This window comes from Berghia stephanieae, chromosome 13, assembly GCF_034508935.2.
Source record: "Berghia stephanieae isolate SIO BIC M18660-M18661 chromosome 13, UCSD_Bste_1.3, whole genome shotgun sequence".
Taxonomy (NCBI): Eukaryota; Metazoa; Mollusca; class Gastropoda; order Nudibranchia; family Aeolidiidae; genus Berghia; species Berghia stephanieae.
Genome location: NC_088372.1, coordinates 37,300,636 through 37,308,398, shown reverse-complemented (window position 1 = coordinate 37,308,398; position 7,763 = coordinate 37,300,636). Strand labels below are relative to the sequence as shown.

General features: G+C 35.5%; 1 long non-coding RNA gene across 1 annotated transcript in view; it reads left to right on the top strand.

Moving 5' to 3' along the window:
* Positions 1-5,992: 5,992 nt before the first annotated feature.
* The window catches only part of LOC144958662 (uncharacterized), a 1,973-nt gene continuing 202 nt past the window's right edge, over positions 5,993-7,763 (top strand). Inside the window, exons 1-2 of the long non-coding RNA XR_013642491.1 lie at positions 5,993-6,665; positions 7,079-7,763. The exon at positions 7,079-7,763 is cut by the window's right edge and continues 202 nt beyond it. This is a non-coding gene — a long non-coding RNA (uncharacterized LOC144958662). The remainder of the gene's footprint in view (positions 6,666-7,078) is intronic.

The window sequence follows — 7,763 nt, the reverse complement described above, 5'->3', positions numbered from 1 at the left end:
CCTTTATACCAAATTCTTTCCTGTTTTTGGACTCTTCACTTGACATGGTTTTTACTTTACATTTTCTTGCCATTTCTAGAAACAGCCATTTATTTATGTGCTATGTAACCTGTATCTTTTTACATGTTGCCTGCATTTCCCGGGAAGAAGGAACCTGATTCTATTCAGAAGTCATACCCAGTGGAAAGACCGATGCAAGATGTACGTGATGGAAATCCAGGAAGACCTTATTGGATACGATTATTTGTTACTCTGTAGTCTTCGTTTGTTTGTTTGTTTGTTTGTTTTTCCCCTATTTTAACTTTGTTAATTAAATAGCTAAGATGCCTTGGAGCGAGATTTCCGCAAGACAGAGTTGGCCCCATACACACGAAGATTCCAATTCGATAAGAGAATGCTTCATACCGGTAACAAAGTCCATACGATGCATATTGAATGGAGATACAAGCCCAGAATGATTGGATTTACTATTGGATACGAGAGAGCGTGTTTGTTTGTACTACAGAGGTGATGACATTCTAGACAAAAGAAACTAATTTACTGTTTGGATAGTGTAAGTTCCCTTCCTTTTTTTTCTGATATATTATTACGGCTTGCTCTTTATTTCTCTTGAGTCTCTTGTAGCCTATGCAAATTCTGTCCTGGTGATATTTGGCTATTTTTTGACATTGCTGTATCATTTCACGTTAGCGTCATGGATTTTTAAGATGTCTATGGTTTCTCAAACAGAATTATTTTGTACTAGGGCATAATAAGGCTATTAAACTGTTCCAAGTCCACAGGATACTTAAGAGAATCATGATTGTATTTAAATTGTGTATCAGCGTTAATTATTCTCTGATAAAGACATTGACCTCAGCTGTTTTCTTGTTCCAGATTTCTGCTGTCGTAGTTTTTGTTATTTTTTACTAGAGACAATTTCTGTCTTGAAATATTGTATTTGTCATGCTTTTTTTCTCGATACTTTTTTTCTTTCTCTTTCTAGGTGCTCTTTGCTTTTGTGTTTTAACACGTGAAGTCGCACGGTAAAGGAATTCCTTCAGTAGGTCCTTAACAAGCTTGAAGTAACGCCAAGGAAGTGTTACAAACGCAAAAAGTTACTGTGGGATACGAGATGGCGTCGTGCTTCTTCTAGCTTCTCCATGATATCAAGTTAAATCATTTTTAATCAATCTCTTATCAGTTCATACTTTATCGCTTTTGTATATTTCCTTTCTATTCTACCATTTATTGATCAGTATTTGAATTCGGTATATTCCACTAATATTAATTTTTGCTATGTCCTTTTTCCCCCTTGTCTCCTTGTCTGTAGACTGCCTACTATACCGCTGCCGTTACAGAACTACTATATTTCTCAAAAGGATAGTTTTGATTCTGGTCAAAAAAGAGGGTGGTTGAAGATTTACTTAAGCAGGGCCAAAGCATGAGAAAGGTCAAGTCATGAAAGGATTGGATTTACTATTGGACACGTGACAGCGTATTTGTTCTACAGAGAAGATCAGATTCTATAAAAAAAGTTGGATTGCTTGGTAACTGCTTGTTCTTTTCTTATTTTGATATTGCATTGGTAAGATTTCAATATTTCTTGTACTTGTGAAATGTCTGACTCCAGGCTGTTTATGTAAAATGCTTTTCTATGAACCCCTCTGTTTTCTAACATCCAATGTATTTTTGACATGTGACCTTCTGGAAAAAGGAACTTGTTTCTGTTCAAAAGGCATGTCCAGCGGCAAGGCCAATTCAAGATGGACGTGATGGAGATCCAGGTAGACAGTACTAGTTACGTAAGAAGCTCTTTATTTCTACTTTTGGGATTGTGTTTTGTGAACTTTTAATTAGAAGTTGAGTGATTGTGTAACGGAAGCATCTCATTGCTTCTAATTTGGTATTTCTTCTTTAATCATGTAAATTCAAGATTGACACCAAACTTGTATTTGCCATGATAGTTTTCTATTTTTTGACCAATGTATATTAAAAACCTGGTTTATGTTCTGTCTTAAGGATGTTCATTTCCCCATGCTTTTGTTGTTTGTTCTTTTTTTTCCTTTTGTGTCTTTCTGCCTCGTGACAGCCGATGTGTTTTTGGATATTTCATCTTCATGGATTTCATCAACTTGTCTCTCTTGGAAAAGAAAGTTGATTCTGTCTACGGAATACATCCAGATGACAGACCAACGCAGAACGGAAGTGACGCATATCCAGGAAAAAGGCTTGTGGTTACCTGAGGGCTTTGCATTAGGTATATATACTTGGTACACTGTTGAATGAACACTTCATAAGATTTTGATTGTTACTTGTTTTCATCTTATTCTCACTACATTGGAATGTCTCTTATGGTTTTTTTGTAATGATCGTAATTCTAATCGATTGAAAATACATTATTAGCCACGACATTTTGCTTGTTTTTAAATACCAATTATATTAAACCATGATTTATTTCTGTTAAAATGCTATGTTCCACGCTTTTATATTTGTCTGATTTTTTCCTCTTGGTGCCTTTCTGCCTCTTAAAAACCAACGTGTTTTGTCTATTTTATCTTCATGGATCATCATCTAGTCCCTCCAGGAGAAGGAATCTGATTCCGTTAACGGAACATTCCAGAGGCAGACCAACGCAGAACGGAAGTGACGCATATCCAGGAATGACGTGTCATTACGTGAGGGCTTGGCAGTGGTTACATAATATACTTTGGACACTGTGTTGAATGAATTCATTATAAGACGTTAATTATTTGTTACTTGTTTTTATCTCATTCACACTATTTTGGTATGACTCATAATATGCTCAATAATCACGTTAATTTTACCTAGATGTTTAATCATATTTCCCATTCTCTTCTATTTTCTGATTGATTCCCAGTGTATGTTAACGCTTGCTTTATGTCTTTTGATTGTTTATCTTTCCATTCAATTTGTTGTTTTTTATTTAGTTCCCCTTGGCGTATTTCTGCCTCTTGACAACCAACGTGTTTTTGGATATCTTACATTTATGGACATGTCAACTAGTCTCTGGGGGAGAAATAATCTGGCTCTGTAGGTAGATGGGATACATGTAGAGGAAAACCAACCCCGGGAAGGAAACTGATTCATTTCACGGAACATCTCCAGAGGAATAACGCAGAGGGGAAGTGACGCAACTCCATGAAATCGAAAGAATAGTGCTTTCATGAGGGCTTGGCAATAGTTAGATATACTTTGTACATTCGTTTTGAATTTATACTTTATAAGGTGTTCATTGTTTGTTACTTGTTTTCATCTTATTCACACTATTTTTGTGGTGGCTCATATACTCATTAATCACGTAGAGTTTAACTAGATATTTAATCATAGTTAACCATTCTCTTCTCTTTTCTGATTGATTCCCAGTGTGTGTTAACTCTTGGTTTATGTCTTTAGATTGCTTATCTTCCCAAGTCATTTGTTGTTGTTTTATGTATTTTCCCTTGGCGTATTTCTGCCTCTTGACAACCAACGTGTTTTTGGATATCTTACATTTATGGACATGTCAACTAGTCTCTCGGGGAGAAACAATCGGACTCTGTAGACGGAATACGGGTAGAGGAATAACCAACCCGGGAAGGAAGTGATGCAAGTCCAGAAAAGACTTGAGGTTATGTGAGGGCTTTGTAATAGTTATATATACTTTGTGCACTATGTGTGTTTGAGTGTGTGTGTGTGTGTGTGTGTGTGTGTGTGTGTGTGTGGTGTTGTGTGAACACTTTATAAGACGTTGATTGTTTATAACTTGTTTTCATCTTATTCGCTCTATTTTGGTATAACTCATATATTTTAAATCACGTAAATTCCAGCGTAATGATTTATTATATTTTTCATTCTTGTCTGTTTTCTATTTGCCAATTCATGTCAACTGATGGTTGATGTCATTGGGTTCTTTATTTGTCCATGCTTTTGTTGTTTGTTTGTTTTTTAGTTTCTCCATCTTGACAGCTAGCGTGTTTTTGGATATATTATCTTCATGGATATCAACTAGTCTCGTTAGGAGAAGGAATCTGATTCTGTTCACGGAACATCTCCATAGGAAAGACCAACGCAGAAGGGAAGTGACGCAACTCCAGGAAATCCTCGTGATTACATGAGAGCTTGGCATTAGTTACTAATTTCATAAATTCTAGATAAGTATCAACATTATATTTACCAAGTTATATTGTTCTTCTTATATTATTGCCAATGTATACCAGAGCCTGGTTTATGATCTGTATTGAGCTTTGTTTATTTTTCCATGCTTTTGTTATGTTTGTCCTCATGGTGTCATTCTGCCTCTTCACGGAACATCTCCAGAAGAACAACACAGAAGGGAATGACGCAAATCCAAGAAAGACTTTTGGTTACGTGAGGGCCTTTCATTGGTTATATATATATATATATATATATATATATATATATATATATATATATATATATATATATATATATATATATACACTTTGAACACTGTGTTTAATGTATCTTTATAAGACGTTAATTGGTTGTTACTTGTTTTCATCTAAGTCTCACATCGTCGGTATATCTCTTATTAAAATCTGTAGTCACGTAAATTCTAGATAGATATCAAAATTCTATTTGCCAAGTTATACCAACACCTGGATTATGTTCTGGCTCTTGAGCTTGTTTATTTTTTTCATGTTTCTCTTGTTGTTTTTCCTTGTGGTGCCTCTCTGCCTCTCAACAGCCAGCGCGTTGTGAATTTTTATCTTCATGGACACATCAACTAGTCTCTCTGAGAGGAGGAATCTGATTCTGTTCACGGAACATCTCCAGAGGAACAACGTAGAAGGGAAGTGACGCATATCCAGGAAAGGCTCGTCGTTACGTGAGGGCTTCCAATTAGTTATAATATATACTTTGTGCATTGTTTGAATGTATTTTATTATAAAACATTGATTGTTTATAACTTGTTTTCATTATATTCCTACTACTTTGGTTTGCTTCTTGTTCTCTGGATTTATTCCAAATTGTTTTTGCTATGATTTTCTCGATGTCATTGAATTGCCAATGGACTTTCTACACATTATTAGAGGGGATTTATGTCTCAACATTACTTATTTGCCATGCTTTTCCCCCTTCGGCGTCTTTCTTATTCTTGACAGCTCGTGTGTTTTGGAAAACTTTGCCTTCGTGGATTCATCATGTCCGTTCATGAGACGCGGTTGCCTGAATATTCGGGGGTAAAACACCAAATACCACATGGAAGTGTTGCAATTCGGAATTACCTTATCGGATACGTAAGAGGCACACAGTAGGTAGTTGAAATTGGCTGCTTGTTCAGGGATTGCTCCCATCTTTCTGGAATGTTAACTTTTCATGTAACTTATTTTGTTCTATTTTGATATAACATTATATGTCATGTATTATTTCCTGTTTTAATATGCCCTAGATAGACTTCATCCCCAATCACAGGGAGAAAAGAATAAAGGGCGCCCAATCAAGACCTGAATAAGCAGAGGCATCAAAAAGGAGAAAAAAAAACAACAGGATCTGGCATGGGGTCCAGTAACAAAGATAGAATCAATTCGAGGCAGATGGAAATCAATTGTATTGGCCTCATGTTTGCTCAAGCATTTTTGGATATATTAATCAACCACGAGCCATGTGAGACAAGGAGATGCTGTCAGATCATCAAGTACCCCATACTACGTATTTTGAACCAAGATCAGTTCCAGGATGCAAGCAAAAGAATGCCTGTAGACGTTGATCTAAAAAAAGATGCAATTGGATACACGGGAAAGTACCATGCAAATTTACATTGTTTTTATCATATAATCCGTTAACTTTATTTTGAATAAGTGGCTGATAGCTTAGTGAATGTTTGTTTGCTTTGAGGATATTTTTTCATACTCTCCTTGGAGTTAATTAATCACTTTAAATATATATATATATATATATATATATATATATATATATATATATATATATATATATATATATATATATATATATATATATATATATTATGGTATGCATGTATGTATACATAATCATTTGTTATGCTCTTTTTTCTTGTTGACTTTCTCTCTCAGATGCAAATATGTTTTTATGAATCGCGTATATATCGTCACACATGACTGGATACTGTTTATTTCAAGCATTGATTTTGCTCTTGGGGGATGTTGGTGGTGAATACCTGAGTGATACCAACACAAGATGAATGTCACGTGATGGAAGTTGTGAAAACCCTATCTTGGGTACTGTGGTCAAACTAGATCATCATGCCAGTCATAAATTGTCCTATAATTCTTAAGTGCTCTTTTAAAATGTTCTCAGTTATACATTCTCCTCAGGTTTGAAATTATAATTGTCTTGTTGTTTTGTTGTGTTTTTTGTATTATGCAATGCCATGCTTTTTTTCTCAATGTTTCTGTTTTGAAACAGTCTCAGTGATGTTGTGTGGACTTGTTCTTTCTCTACCCCATCCTGTCAATTTTTTTTATAAAACAAGATCATTGTCCTCGACCAAAATGTGTTGTGTAATGACCAATACGTTATGGAGAAGTCACGCCACGCCCTGAAAGAAAAGCCAATCAAGGAAGACAAAATGGAATATCTAAGGTCACTATGCAAGTCCCAAATAGTGTATCACTATGCAAGTCCACAGTGGTGTATCACTATGCAAGTCCCAAGTGGTGTACACGTTCGTCGGTTTCTGAGTAAGTTTTATCTTGACTTTCAATTAATTGATCTTACTCGCAAGCTCGTGCAGCGGTTGGGAACAAATCTGGAATTCCAAAAATCAAGAGTGTAAGAATCGTATAGTGTTGAGTTCTTGTTAACACAGCAAAGGTTTTTCTTCAAATGTTATGTTTTATAATACAAATCTGAATAAGAAAAGTGTTCTCTGTATCATAACGGAAGTGACGTTTTTCCTATAGTTGTTAAGCCGAGAGATAACTCCGCCAATCTTCTTCTTTTAGCTCATTTACCGGTAACACCATATTGATGCTATGGGTTACATTTATTTTCCATGCTCATTTTTTATTTCAATTTTCTTTGTGAGGCTCTAATTTTAAAAAGAATTGTTTTGTTTTGTTTTGTGTTTTTTTTTTCTCGATTTCTAAACTAGCATGGTATTTTTGAAAATGGACACCTTCTTGGATGTGTTGATACAGGAACAGGACGTGGTTCAACGGAAGTGCAACCATATTGGTTTTTTGGAATGTTTGACCACCAATATCAGGAGCAAGAAGTTGAGATGAAAAATTTTCCCCGTCCTGATTCAAGAGAGATGACCGGAAATTTATATTGGGTACGTTGCCAGGATGAAAGATTTCATAAACAGATTTTGGGACCTGGCGGAACTGAAGATATAAGACCAACTTTGTCGTGACGGTGTATCTAGTCAACAGGAGCTTTGTGAAAAGATGTCTGACTGCTGATGTAAAAATAATGTCTGTCAGTGTAAAGCATTTCTACTAATGTAAACATTTGTCATCCACTGTTTTTAAAAAAAATATCTGTCGGTGTAAAAAGATGTCTGTCGCTGTAAAGAAAGTTTCCTAATGTAAACATTTTTGTCTTCACTGTTAAAAATGTCTGCCGGTGTAAAGAATGTCTACGATTATAAACAGTTGTTTTTCACTGTTAAAAAAATGTCTGCCGGTGTAAAAAGATGTCTGTCATTGAAGAAGACGGAGAGGAAGCAGCTGGTAGGAGTGCGGACATTTATAACAGTCGGATGGATGTGCCTTGGGCATGATGAAAGTATAAAAGAATAATTGCAGAGAGAAACAAGCCACGAACACGTCAAT